General features: G+C 43.2%; 1 protein-coding gene and 1 non-coding gene across 2 annotated transcripts in view; both read right to left on the reverse strand.

The window, feature by feature from the left end:
• Positions 1 to 3842: 3842 nt before the first annotated feature.
• LOC100580363 (gametogenetin-like) overlaps positions 3843 to 15243 on the reverse strand; it is an 88292-nt gene continuing 76891 nt past the window's right edge. Inside the window, exon 4 of the mRNA XM_012512223.2 lies at positions 3843 to 4280. The gene's annotated coding sequence lies outside the window, so the exon portion shown is untranslated. The remainder of the gene's footprint in view (positions 4281 to 15243) is intronic.
• LOC115838066 lies at positions 6858 to 6964 on the reverse strand. Its single transcript, XR_004033123.1, has one exon. It is a non-coding gene; the product is annotated as a U6 spliceosomal RNA (small nuclear RNA).

Raw genomic sequence — 15243 nt, forward strand, 5'->3', positions numbered from 1 at the left:
GTTTCAATAACTTCCTCAAAAGTAAGGAAAAGAAATTACACCCCAAACATCAGCTTTTTCAACATTTTCAGTTGAGGAGAACTAGTCTTAACATTTGTTACCTTAACATTTTTAATTCCCGGAATGTGAATGCAGACACTGAGCAAGAAGCAGCCAAATTTCATAACAATTGCAAAAGCCACCTTTAACATACTCAGTGCCAACCTCTACATTCTCTCTCTTTCTCTGTCTCTCCCCCGATCCCTCCCACCCCTCTGCCTCTTCCACAACACAATTCTATGAAATCATCTTAGGAGGGAAGCACTACACCTCCCCCCCCTAAAATACACATGTGGTGGTCTTAAATGTCATAAATCTGGTAGGCCATTTCAGAAAAATAACTTGAAATCTCTCTAACACATACATTGGGAGAAACATGTAATTTCGCTCTTAAAAAACCAAAACCAAAACTTTCCTCGACTCTTCTGGACTTCACAAATTACTCAGAAGAGAGTCTGTCTGTACCCACTCTTCAATCCAGTTCCTCCAATTCTCCCTGGAATCTGCTCCACTCTGGCTTTTGTCTCTACCATTTCACTGAAACCACTTGCCAAGATCACTAACACCCTCCTCACTGCTAAATCTTCTGATCAATTTTCAGCTGGCATCTTACCTGACCCATCAGCAGCATCTGACAAGGTGGGTTACTACTGCTTCCCTTGGTGTCTAGAGTATCACGATTTACACCTTCCTGTCTGTTCCTCAATCTGCCCTGCTGACTCCATGGGACCAGGAGAGGCCCCAGACCACTCTTCTCACTCCCTTGGTGGCCTCAATCCTTCTTATGACTTTGAACAACAGTTCAATGCTAATGATTTCTAATTTGCCTTTTTAATCCTGACCTCCCACTAAAGTGCAGACTCTGCCTACATGACCTTTCTGCTTAGATGTCTAAAGAGGAATCTCAAATTTAACGTGTTTAAAACTGAGCTCCGAGTGCTGCCTCCAGTCGGTCCCTCCACAATCCACCCCCCCATCTCAGCAAAGGCACCTCCACTCTCAGTTGTTCAGGCTGCAAACTGTGGAGTCTTCCCTGACACTCCTTTCTGTCTCTCATCCCATATCTAGTTTCACAACAACATATAACTACAATTCCGTCATTTCTCCTCACATCCCTTGCTTATGGTCTCAGGCACCATCTCGCAGCTGGGTCACTGCAGTAGCCTCATTGGGTCTCTCTGCTTCTACCCTTCCAAACACCCCCACCCCCAGCCCAGAGTATTCAAATCACATTAGCTTCAACAGAAAGATCATGTTGCTTCTCTCCTCAAAATCCACCAATTCTTTTTCATCTCACTGGAAGCCAAAACCCATACAATAACCACTGCTCACACTGTTATGGGAAAGGGGTCCCGATCCAGACCCCAAGGGAGGATTCTTGTATCTCATGCAAGAAAGAATTTGAGGCAAGTCGATCAATTGAAAGTAAGTTCATTCAGAAAGTAAAAGAATAAAAGAATGGCTATTCTATAGTTGCCCATTTTTATGGTTATTTCTTGATTATATGCTAAACAAAGGGGTGGATTATTTATGCCTCCCCTTTTTAGACTATATGGGGTACCAACCTGACATTGTCATGGCATTTGTAAACTGTCATGGTGCTGGTGGGAGTGTAGCAATGAGGACGACCGGAGGTCACTCTCATCGCCATCTTAGTTTTGGTGGGTTTTGGCCAGCTTCTTTACTGCAAACTTTTTTATCAGCAAGGTCTTTAGGACTTGTATCTTGTGCTGACCTCCTATCTCATCCTGTGACTTAGAATGCCTAACTGTTTGGGAATGCAGCCCAGTAGGTCTCAGCCTTATTTTACCCAGCCCCTACTCAAGATGGGATTGCTCTGGTTTATATACCTCTGGCTCCATATCCTCTCATCTCCTTTTTTTTTTTTTTTTTTTTTTTTTTGAGACAGAGTCTTGCCCTGTCGCCACGCTAGAGTGCAGTGGCACAATCTCGGCTCACAGCAACCTCCACCTCCCAGGTTCAAGCGATTCCCCTGCCTCAGCCTCCTGAGTAGCTGGGACTACAGGCACCCACCACAACACCTGGCTAATTTTTTGTATTTTAGAGTAGATACGGGATTTCACCATGTTTGCCAGGATAGTCTCAATCTCCTGACCTCGTGATCCACCCGGCCTCGGCCTCCCAAAGTGCTGGGATTACAGCCCCTTCACTCACTCCACTCCATTCACTAGCATCCTTCTACTTTCAAACAAGCCAGGCATGCTTCTGCCTCAACGTCTTTGCATTTGCTATCCTCTCTGCCTACAACACTCTTCCACCAAACACCCACAGGCTCTTTCCATCAACTTCTTCACAACTTCTCACTGAGGCCTTCCCTAAACATTCTCTTTACCAGTCAACTCTTCAGCCCTTACTCTTGCCTGCCTTACATTTCTCCAAAGCACTCACTGCCTTCTAATATACTACATATTGTACTTTATTTGTTCTTAGTCTGTGTCTTCCTGCTAGAATGTTACCTCCATGAAGGCAGAGAGTTTAGTTCATTTTGTTCACTACTGTATCACCAATACCTACAATACTGTCTGACACATGGTAGGCAGTCAATAAATATTTGATTAATCAAAGAATCACATTTTTAAAACAAAACAAATGCATATGAATTGATCCATAGGAGGACCAGAAAGTTCAAGAACTACAGAATGCTAGGTACTGGATGACTAAGAATGTTGACTGTATGTGATAATATAGATCAGTTCTATCCAAAAGAAATACAATGCAAGCTACAAGTAATTTTAAATTTTCTAGCAGTCACATAAAAAAGTAAACAAAAACAAGTGATATTAATTTTAATAACATGTTTTAATTCAATATATCCAAAATAATATCATTTCAAAATGTGAATCATATAAAACCTAATATTTCAGTCTTTTTTTAATATTAATTTTTTGAAATATGGTATTTTCTGCAGAGCACATTTCCGTTAGTACTACTCATATGTCAAACATCCAATAGCTACATGTGGCATGTGGCCAGTTGCTACTATATTGGACCACACAGATTTGGACCAAAATTAAATAATCCCACTGCAGTGGGGAATATCTTGCAGATTTATTCACTGTTTTTAGTTTAAGATTCCCAGACAAGGCCCTGGTACAACTTCATGGTTTACTAGTTTTGTCAAAACAGTTTCAAAGGATATAGTACGAGGAATAATAGCTCTTGTTCTGAGAAACCATTTGTTTTCAAGGTAACTGACTCAACACTTAAAACACTTTAAACTTCATTCAGGTGTTTTGATTAGAAAGAATGAAAGCCATTCTTCCCTAGTCTGTTTGAGAAAGTTAAATCCAGAGAGATTCTGTGATCTTATCTATATTAGTATTGGAAAAATCATTACTTTCAAATAGAAAGAACTATTAAAATTCTATTTCCACTAATCCAGTATTTATTTCAAATTAACCAAAATGCATCCTGCATTAAAAGATAATTTTTACATACAGTTGCATTTTAAAAATGTATTAACAGTTGTTTTACCAATTTTTTTTAGATTTTATAATGTAAAAGTGAAATAAAGCACTAAGCAGAATGCTTTTAAATTTTTTTTTTTTTTGAGACAGAGCCTCTCTGTCGCCCAGGCTGGAGTGCAGTGCCACAGTCTCAGCTCACTGCAACTTCTGCCTCCCAGGTTCAAGCGATTCTCCTGCCTCAGCCTCCAGAGTAGCTGGGATTACAGGCACCCGCCACCATGCCTGGCTATTTTTTGCAATTTTAGTCCAGATGGGATTTCACCATGTTGGCTAGGCTGGTCTCAAACTCCTGACCTCAGGTGATCCACCCGCCTCAGCCTCCCAAAGTGCTGGGATTACAGGCGTGAGCCACTGCACCTGGCCTAAATTTTTAATATATGTATTTAAGTCCTATGTTTCTTGAATGCTAAAATGTATGGAGAAAGTGTTCATTAACTCTTTTCTATCATCGGGGATTAATTTCTTCCAGAATCCCATTATTTATAAATATTCACTCATTAAAATATCATAATAATTGCCATTATTATTCAACAACAAAATTTAAAGAACCCAATTAAAGTTTATAGTATTTTAAAACTTTAAATTTTTAAAAGCAGTAAAACAAACAGAAGAATCTACTTACTCAGCTGTTACAGGGTGTTATCAATCATCTCTGGCAAATTGGCAGGTCTGAGCTCAGATCAGCAAGGCAGAGAAACTCCAGATGGCAAATTATCCCAACTCTTCTAACTCGTAAAAGCATTAATAAAATGCCTGTGTAAGAAAGAAACCTGAAGTTACAACCAAGACAGAACTTTCTCAAGTGGACTGTCTTGATAGGGAATAAACCTCTGTTTCCTCTTTTCTTTCCTTGAGGGCTTAGAAAAAGTTAATTCATGGCCTTGGAGTAGCAGGTGGCCTGATACAGCAATACTTGGTATTACAACTGCCTTTCTGTTTTAAGAAATCTCTGGGGAGAAGCCTAAATCGGTGCAATAAAATATCCACCCAGTACTAGAACTTGCTCCCTTTTTTTTTCTTTTTGAGACGGAGTCTCGCACTGTCACCCAGGCTGGAGTGCAATAGGATAGTCTCAGCTCACTGCAACCTCTGCCTCCCAGGTTCAAGTGATTCTCCTGCCTCAGTCTCCCAAGTAGCTGGGATTACAGGCTCCCACCACCATGCCAGGCTAATTTTTGTATTTTTAGTAGAGACGGGGTTTCACAGTGTTGGCCAGGCTGGTCTTAAACTCCTGACCTCAGGTGACCCACTGGCCTCAGCCTCCCAAAGTGCTGGGATTACAGGTGTGAGCCACAGCACCTGGCCCTTATTTATTGTTTTTGAAACAGGGTCTGGCTCTGTCACCCAGGCTGGAGTGCAGTGACGAGATCTCGGCTCACTGCAGCCTTCGCCTCCCGGGCTCAAGTGATCCTTCCACCTTAGCCCCTTGAGTAGCTGGGACCACAGGTGCACGCCACCACACCTGGCTAATTTTTTTTTGTATTTTTGGTAGAGACAGGGTTTCACCATGTTGCCCAGGCTAGTCTCAAACTCCTGAGCTCAAGCGATCTGCCAGCCTCAGCCTCCCAAAGTGCTGGGATTACAGGCGTGAGCCACCACACCTGGCCATAATGAGTTTTCTTAACAGCTTCTGTCTCCTAATATTGATTCATTGGTATTTTTTTCTAGAAAAAAAATTTAATAAGGTCTCATTATTTTTAATTTTCACAAGGTTGCCACAATCTTTTTCGAAGTTTCATTTTATGTTAAATAATCTGAAATCACTGACACCTTCAGCTGATTCTTCTCAACTGACATTATTTTTAACAAGAAAATGCTGTCTTTATGGAAGTAAGAAGCCTGGTTAAATGCAAAGCAAATTCTGCTAAAGAGGGGATATTCTCACTTCTGTTTCTATACCAAAATTATACATATTTTAGACTAAGTATTTTCATAGATATCTTTTTGTCTAACTTGGCGGGGTTTTTTCCCCACTTTTGCCCCTCTGATCCATTCACCAGGACATACTTCATCATGGGTCATATTTTTTTCTCCAATGCAAATCTCACCCTGTCACTTCCCAACTAAAACAGTTTCCAACGTTTCCCATTGCTCTTAGACACGATATCCCATAAGCTTTAATATGGAGGCTTCCAAAGCCCTGCATGAACTGCTCCCTTCCCACCTCTCAGGCCACCTGGGCCTTCTCTCAAATCCCCAAAAGCACCAGGTTCTCTCTCACCTGCCCCAGGGCCTTTGCAAGGTCTGTTCCCTTTGCTGGGATGCTCTTCTTTTCAGCCATGGTCATCTTTCACATCTGAAAGACCTTCGTATGCCCCCCATCTAAGTTACACCATGCTACTCTCCCTCTCTTCCTCTCAAAAGTACTCTGTACTCTTCCTGCAAAGCGTTCATCCAAATCTGTATTTGTGTGTTTTTAGAAAGCCTATCTCCACCGGACTGTGACAACTTCATGAGGGTGTAGATCTCGTGACTGTTTGATTAATCCCTTAACCACTACTGTTCCCAGCACCTAAGCTCAGTCCTTGGCACCTTGTGAACCTACAATAAATATTTGTTAAATGAATGAATAAAAGACTAAGAAGCAGGGGCAGGTGGCAAGGACAATCTAGTTATTTTGGTCCATTGTTATCTATGATCCTAAATCCAACTACATCATCAGCTTTTCCCTCTATACAGGATGATTGCAATCACCGTAGAAGGTCTGTGGATTTAGGAAGGGAGTGAGGGAGGAGGGAGGAAGGAGGGAGGAAGGGAGAAAGGAGGGAGGAAGGGAGTGAGGGAGGAGGGAGGAAGGGAGTGAGGGAGGAGGGAGGAAGGAGGGAGGAAGGGAGAAAGGAGGGAGGAAGGGAGTGAGGGAGGAGGGAGGAAGGGAGTGAGGGAGGAGGGAGGAAGGGAGTGAGGGAGGAGGGGAAAGGGAGTGAGGGAGGAGGGAGGAAGGAGTGAGGGAGGAGGGAGGAAAGGAGTGAGGGAGGAGGGAGGAAAGGAGTGAGGGAGGAGGGAGGAGGAGGGAGGAAGGGAGGCGGGCGGGAGGGAGGCTTTCTCGCCTACTGGCCTTTCCTCTTGACCCCAGGGTCCCACGAATTAACTCCCCATTTCTCTAATCCAGTTTTATAAGAATACTCAAAAGAGCTGACTCCATCCATTGTCTCCAATTCTTTCTTCCCGTTCCCATCAGGCTTTGTCCCCACTACTCCCCCTAAAACTGCTATTGTTAAAGCCAGTAATGTCTTCAACTGTGAAATACCCAAAAGCCAGGTATAGGGAGAGGCGCTTTAAAGGAATTCTCATCCATTTACTTCTTTTTAAAATTTTTAAAAATTGAATTTTAAAAAGATGGAATGCTTCACAAATATGCATGTCATCCTTGTCCAGGGGCCACACTACTCCTCTCTGTATCATTTCAATTTTAGCATATGTGCTGCCAAAGTGAGCATTATGTATTTATTTTTAGATAGGGTCTCACTCTGTCATCCAGGCTGGAGTGCAGTGGGGCAATCTAACTCACTGCAGCCTCAAACTCCTGGGCTCAAGTGATCCTCCCACCTCAGCCTCTTGAGTTGCCCAGACCACAAGCACATGGCACCACATCCAGCTATTTTTTTTTTTTTTTTTTTGAGATGGCGTCTTTCTTGCATAGGCTGGTCATCCATTTAAACAGTTCATAGGCTGGGCATGGTGGCTCACACCTGTAATGCCAGCACTTTGAGAGGTCAAGGCAGGAGGACTGCTTGAGTCCAAGAGTTTGATACCAACCTGGGTAACATAGCAAGACTCCTTCTCTACAAAGAATTAAAAAATTAGCTGAGTATGGTGGTGCATGCCTATGGTCCTAGCTACTTGGGAGGCTGAGACGGGAGGATTGCTTGAGTCCAAGAGGTCAAGGTTGCAGTGAGCTGTGATCATGCCAATACCCTCCAGCTTGGGCAACAGAGCTAGACCCTGTCTCAAAAAAAATTTTTTTAATAAATAAACAGTTCATCACCACCACCTGATGAGGTAGGTACCATTGTTATCCCCAGAGAGAGGTTAACTGAATTCATTCAAGACCACTTGGGTAAAAAAGCAGCAGAAACCATTCTCACTCAATCTAATGTTCACTGTTCAGTCTTCCCCTTACTGGACCTGCCAGTGGCACAGATATAGCTGATCACTCTCCTCTTTCTTTAAGCACTTTCTTTGCTTGGTTGCCAGGACACCGCGACCTAAAGACTCTCCTCCTCCTTCACTGGCCATTCCTTAAACTTCTCATTATCCACCTTTTAATGCCAGAGGGACCCAGGACTCTCAATTCTCAAACTTTCCTGTCTATACTCTCTCCTCCTGGTCATCTCAATGGGTCTCAGCACCTTAAATAGGAGCCTGAACCTCTTCCCTGAACTCAAGGCTCATATTTTCAGCCACCTCCTTGACATCTCCGCTTGGATGTCTAACAGGCATTCCCCTCCTAACATCATGCCATGCCAAACTCCTGATGTTTCCCTAGTGCCCCACGCCTGAAGCTCCTACAGGCTTGCTCATCTCAGGAAATGGTAACTCCATCCTCTAAGTCATCTTGGCCTTTTCTCTTTCCCTCATATCCTCTACCCAGTTCGTGAGCAAACCTTGTTGGCTCCATCTTAAAACTACATCTGAATTCTAGCTACTTCTCCCTGCTCCCACCACTGCCATCTGAGCCTCCCTCATCTCCATCTGGATGACTACAATAGCCTGGGAGCTGATGCTTCCCTTGCCTTACTTGCCTGCTGGGAACAGAAAATGCATTAATATGACCACACTGAAGTCTTTCCGCTGAGATTGTCATAGTAAAGATGAATTGTTTGTTATATTTGTCTCTCAAATATTTCAGGAAAAAGTTGTTTCTTCCATGTTACATTAGTTCTGAATATTTAAATTGCTTTCTATTATGAAAACCTGTATTAACAAATGCAAGGTCCTTGAAAAAATATTCTATTGTTGCCCTTGACTCTGAAATGAATTAGAGTTCTGTGTGGGCAAAAATATTAGCCCAGCTCTTAAAGATCCATGGAAAATGTTGTTTGCTTTCTTCAAAGCTTAAAAGCTTCCTGTTAATCATCACAATAAGGTATCTCCACTGCAGGCATTTGTTACTTGAAGATGAACAGAACAGAATCAGCACCTATACAAAAACCACACTGACAATCTCTAATATTTTAGAGAAAATGAAATGTGATGGTCCTGTTAACAATCATGGTATTTTCTAAACCCCCTGCCTCCTTTTTTGTTGTTTTGTGTTTAGTCAGGGTCTCGCTCTGTCACCTGACTGGAGTGCAGTGGTACCCGCATAGCTCACTGCAGCCTTCAACTCCTGCCTCTGACTCCTGACCCTACTGCCTCAGCCTCCTGAGTAGCTAGGACTACAGGCACACACCATCACATCCATTTTTTTTTTTTTTTTTTTTTTTTAGAAAAGGGGTCTTGTTTTGTTGCCCAGGCTGGTCTTGAACTTCTGGCCTCAAACCATCCTCCAGCCTCAGCCTCCCAAAGTAATGGGACCACAGGTATGAGCCACTGCACCAGGCCTAAACTCCTTTCTTTACTACAGTCCCCAAAAAGCAGAGGCCCTGGATTCAGTGCCTCTAAAACTCCTTTCTGCTAGTTTGGCTCCAGTACTCAGCACATGCACTTCCCAAGTCGTCGTTTTCTTTGATCTCCTTAGACTCTCTGCCTCCTAGAGAATCTAATCCACATGAACTGCGCTCCTGGATCTTTTACATAACTGTGGTTTTTCACAAGGTTCTTTAAACAAAGGTCCACGTGATAGATTTCTGCTCAAGCTTAGTTCCAGGAAATGTTTGGTTTCTGCAGATGTTTACATGCTTCCGGCTGTCAGCACATGAAAACAATATAATTCTGTTTCTTTCTCTCACTTTAGCAACTAGAGAGCATAAAATCAAATATATCGTTCAAATCTGTTCAACACTGGTATATGGAAATACTTAATCCTTAAACTTTTTTTTAGGTGAGGTTGGTTTTATTTTTTATTATTTTGCCTTTTGGCCTAAATGTGATAAGTGGTTTCAGAAACATGAAAAGCTATAAAATGTAAAATATACAAGATAAGAACAAAATAGAAAAAAGGCTGGGTACACTGGCTCAGTGCCTGTAATCCCAGCACTTTGAGAGGCTGAGGCAGGAGGACTGCTTGAGCCCAGGAGTTCGAGACCAGCCTGGGCAACAGAGTGAGACCCTGTTTCTTAAAAAAAAAAAAAAATCAGCCAGGGGTGGTAATGTGTGCCTATAGTCCTAGCTAACTGGGAGGCTGAGGCCGGAGGTACTGTGAGCTGTGATTACATCACTACCCTCCCACAGTTACAGTTAGAGTGAGACTCCATCTCTAACTGTAGAGAAAAAAGCTCAGTGGTGGTTTTCCAATGAGAAGACATGAATACCCAGAAATCAGATTATCATCCCCCAAAAAAAATCTTTATAAGCAAAGTTAAAAAGAGACCTCCACACTTTTTTTTTTTTGAGACGGAGTTCCACTCTTGTTGCCTAGGCTGGAGTGCAATGGCACGATATCAGCTCACCACAACTTCTGCCTCCCAGGTTCAAGCAATTCTCCTGCCTCAGCCTCCCGAGTAGCTGGGATTACAGGCATGTGCCACCATGCCTGGTGAATTTTTTGTATTTTTAGTGGAGACAGGATCTCTCCATGTTGGTCAGGCTGGTCTCGAACCCCTGACCTCAGGTGATCCGCCCACCTGGGCCTCCCAAAGTGCTGGGATTACAAACATGAGCCACCACGCCCAGCCTCCACCCTCTTTATTTAAACCCTGTTCACTAGTTTGAGTAAAATAATCAGATATGTTTTTGGTTCAGTTTCCCTAGCAACACTTAAAAGTTTGAAATTTTTTACAATCAACTTCAGTGAGGCTTCTTTAAACATTATTTTGAAAATTAAAAACATTTTAGAAAAGCAAGCTAAACTGGTTGTATGACAGGTGTACATTCTAAGTCATTTTGAGAGGTGACACCGTGCTGGCAGCCCTCGCTCGCTCTCGGCGCCCACTCTGGCCATGCTTCAGCAGCCCTTCAGCCCACCACTGCACTGTGAGAGCCCCTCTCTGGGCTGGCCGAGGCCAGAGCTGGCTCCCTCTGCTTGCCAGGAGCTGTGGAGGGAGAGGCACAGGCGGGAACCGGGGCTGTGCGTGGTGCTCGCGGGCTAGCACGAGTTCCGGGTGGGCGTGGGCTCGGCGGGCCCGCACTTGGAGCGGCTGGCCGGCGCCGCCAGCCCCAGGCAGTGAGGGGCTTAGCACCCAGGCCAGCAGCTGCAGAGGGTGCGTCGGGTCCCCTAGCAGTGCTGGCCCACTGGCGCTGCACTCAAATTCTTGCCAGGCCTCAGCTGCCTCCCCACGGGGCAGGGCTCAGGACCTGCAGCCCGCCATGCCCGAGCCTCCCCACCGCTGTGGGCTCCTGCGCAGCCCAAGCCTCCCCACTGAGCACCACCCCCTGCTCCACGGCACCTGGTCCTATAGACCATCCAAGGGCTGAGAAGTGCGGGTGCACAGCGAGGGACTAGCAGGCAGCTCTGCCTGCATCCCCGGTGCAGGATCCACTAGGTGAAGCCAGCCGGGCTCCTGAGTCTAGTGGGGACTTGGAGAACCTTTGTGTCTAGCTAACAGATTGCAAATACACCAATCAGCACTCTGTATCTAGCTAATCTAGTGGGGACTTGGAGAACCCTCATGTCTAGCTAAAGGATTATAAATACACCAATCAGCACCCTGTGTCTAGCTCAAGGTTTGCAAATGCACCAATCAGTGCTCTGTGTCTAGCTCATCTAGTGGGGACTTGGAGAACCGTTATGTCTAGCTAAGGGATTGTAAATATACCAATCAGCACTCTGTGTCTAGCTCAAGGTTTATAAACACACCAATCAGCACTGTGTGTCTAGCTCAAGGTTTGTAAATGCACCAATCAGCACCCCGTGTCTAGCTCAAGGTTTGTAAATGCACCAATCAGTGCTCTGTGTCTAGCTAATCTAGTGGGGACTTGGAGAACTTTTGTGTCTAGCTCAGGGATTGTAAACGCACCAATCAGCACCCTGTCAAAACGGACAAATCAGCTTTCTGTAAAACAGATCCATCAGCTCTACGTAAAATGGACCAATCAGCAGGATGTGGGTGGGACCAGATGAAGGAATAAAAGCAGGCTGCCCGAGCCAGCAGTGGCAATCTGCTCGGGTCACCTTCCACACTGTGGAAGCTTTGTTCTTTCGCTCTTTGCACTAAATCTTGCTGCTGCTCACTCTTTGGGTCCGCACTGCCTTTATGAGCTGTAACACTCACCACGAAGCTGTAACACTGCAGCTTCACTCCTGAGGCCAGCGAGACCACAAACCCACCGGGAGGAATGAACTCCGGACGGGAGGAATGAACAACTCCAGATGCGCTGCCTTAAGAGCTGTAACACGCACCGCCAAGGTCTGCAGCTTCACTCCTGAAGCCAGCAAGACCATGAACCCACCAGAAGGAAGAAACTCTGAACACGTCCAAACATCAGAAGGAACAAACTCTGGACACACCATCTTTAAGAACTGTAACACTCACCACGAGGGTCCACAGCTTCATTCTTCAAGTCAGTGAGACCAAGAACCCACGAATTCCGGACACAATTTCATTTGGTGAGCAGTCCAGATTACATGTGTGTACACTGTAATGATCAGCTAAGGACTAACCTGCTTTTAGCTCCTTCACCCCTTTTCACCTCTGAGGTTCAGTAATAAATGGCTCCTAATAACTAACTAAAGTATCAATCAAAATCTTAAAGGTATTCACTCATTATACTGTATTTACACCCCCCTAAAATGCAAAAATTATAGTTGTATTAATACAAAAATCCAGACAAGAAAATAAGCAGACTAGCAAGACAAAACCAGAGCCTTCAAAAATTATACAAAGCATACAAATATGTAGGCCAAATGGTTAAAGTGAGCCATAAACTTGGCCCTACACTCTCTAGTGACAAAGCAAAAAGGGAAAAATGATCAGTTACAAACTGGACATGATCAGAGGGTAAATTTCAGGGAAAATAAATTTCTCCTGGTACTCAAATCTAAGAAATATTTCTCTAGTGGATCATTCTATACGTAATACACTGGGGTCTTCAGTAATGTCCCTGAAAGATATGCTGATTCTTATTGCATATAGCATATATAGTAAAAACATAATGCTCTCTGATAAGGTGGGTAAATTTTAAAAATAAAGCCTAGAAAGTCTGTTCAACAGAACTTTCTGTAATGAAGAAGATGCTCCATATCTATACTGTCAAATATAGTAGGCATTAGCCACATATGGCTAGTGAGCACTTGAATTATGGCTGGTATGACTAAGAAACTGAGTTTTAATATTTCATTTTAATAGCCATATTACAGCAGCAAATATCTACCCACTGGACAGTACAGGTCTAAAACATTAGTTATCAAACTTTTTTTTAGCAGCAGAACCATTTTGGGGTTGGCAGACATATATAGAATCTAACACATTAAAAAAATAGTATAGTATATATACTTGTAAGTTCAATCTAAAATATTTATAGTCAATGAAAATATGAGTATTCCAATAAATATTAGAAATCGAGGATTTTAAGTGAGAGTTATAAAGTTAGATCAACCCCAGGAAACACTTTTATTTCTGTATTTTGTTTGGATGCACTGCAGTGCCCACATGGGACTTCTAATTACACATTCTGAGCTACTCAGTTACCAAGGCCACACTCAGCCGCCATCTATCTACTCAGGAAGCATAGAAGAAAACACAGCATGCCAACAGGGTGGTTTCAGGTGTTTCTCTTCATGGAAGGAGCCCCCACAGGAGCCCACACGGCCATCCAGGAGCTATTCTCTCTGGCGTCCCGCTGACAGCTCAGGGGCAAGGAAATGAAAATCACAAGGGTGGGCCCAGGTACCATGCTGGTTTGGTGCCACTCTGGGAGGCCGAGGTGAGTGGATCGCTTGAGGTCAGGAGTTTGAGATCAGCTTAGTCAACATGGTACAACTGTGTCTCTACTAAAAATACAAAAATGAGCCAGGTGTGGTGGTGGGCATCTGTAATCCCAGCTATTCGGGAGACCGAGGGAAGAGAATCGCTTGAACCAGCAAGGTAGAGGTTGCAGTGAGCCAAGATTGCACCATCGCACTCCAGCCTGGGCAACAGAGTGAGACTCTGTCTCAAATAAAATAATATAAAATAAAATCACAAGGGTGGTGCACAGACATGCTGGCTTAGAAACTTTGTACCCCAACAGAAACCAAGTATCATATAACAGTGCTAGTCACGGCGTCCAGGGTTCCCACAAAGGACATACCCACTTCTGAAAAGTCAGTACTTCTGGGGAAGCTACAGCTTCTCATCAGGAATTTAGAGTTCACTTACAGTTCCTCCCAGTCCAGATATATTTACCAAACAGAGGTCACTTTCACCACAACAGTGTTGCCTGGTAACATGGTGAACATTTCCCTTTTACCAGGGGTTCAGGGGAACTGAGTAGAGAGTTAATCTAAGGTCAGATTTGTCCTTAAAAAAATGAAAAATGGTTAATTTTTTTTTTTTTTTTTTTTTTGAGATGGAGTCTTGCTCTGTCCGCCAGGCTGGAGTGCAGTGGCGCGATCTCGGCTGACTGCAAGCTCCACCTCCCGGGTTCACGCCATTCTCCTGCCTCAGCCTCCCGAGTAGCTGGGACTACAGGCACCCGCCACCACGCCCGGCTAGATTTTTTGTATTTGTAGTAGAGACGAGGTTTCACCGTGTTAGCCAGGATGGTCTCGATCTCCTGACCTCGTGTGATCCACCCGTCTTGGCCTCCCAAAGTGCTGGGATTACAGGTGTGAGCCACTGCGCCCTGTCGGTTTTGTTAATTCTTTAGCAACCTTCATGATTTAAAAAAAAAAAAAAAAATCCCACATATCAGGAATAACAAAGAACTTGCTTAACTTAAAAACAAACACAAAACCCTACAACAAAATCACACTTAATGGTTAAATAATGGGAGTATTTCCTTCAAAAGCTACGAAATGCAAGAAGGATGACTACAATCATCACTTTTACTTAATAACATAATAGAGGACTTAGTCAACGTTAATACAAAAGACAGAAAGGAAATATAAAAATTTAAATGAAGTAATAAAACTGTCTTCATCTCCAAGTAATCATTATCTATATAGAGAATTATGAAGGAAAACAATTAAAACTAATAAAAAATAAGTTCATCAATATTGTTAAGATATAAGATCAAGATACAAAATTAATTCCTATAAGCCAAAACATCACATTGTAATTTCAATCAGAAAAGCTACCTATCATTTAAAGCAGCAACTAAAGCTATAAGCTTTCTAATAATTAGTCTAAGAAAAAAATCTTCAAGAGCTTTATAGAGAACATTATAAAGCCAAGTAAGTTGAGAAATACACTATATTTGTGGATGGAAGACTTAATAACTATCCCTAAACTGAACTGAAATACAATATGATTACAATCAAAATCCCTACGGGGTCTTTCATGGACCATGGTAAGCTGATCCTAAAATTCCTAAGAAAAAAGGGCCAAGAACAGTCTTGACAAATTTGAAGAAAACAGGCAGCCACTCTCTAAAAGTTTGTTATATGAAACCATGATAAAACAGTAAAGTTAAATGAAAAGCAATAGAGCACCCAGAAAAAGACTCATGTATGTTCAGAAATTTGATATATGATGGC

This window comes from Nomascus leucogenys, chromosome 13 (genome assembly GCF_006542625.1).
Source record: "Nomascus leucogenys isolate Asia chromosome 13, Asia_NLE_v1, whole genome shotgun sequence".
Classification (NCBI taxonomy): domain Eukaryota; kingdom Metazoa; phylum Chordata; class Mammalia; order Primates; family Hylobatidae; genus Nomascus; species Nomascus leucogenys.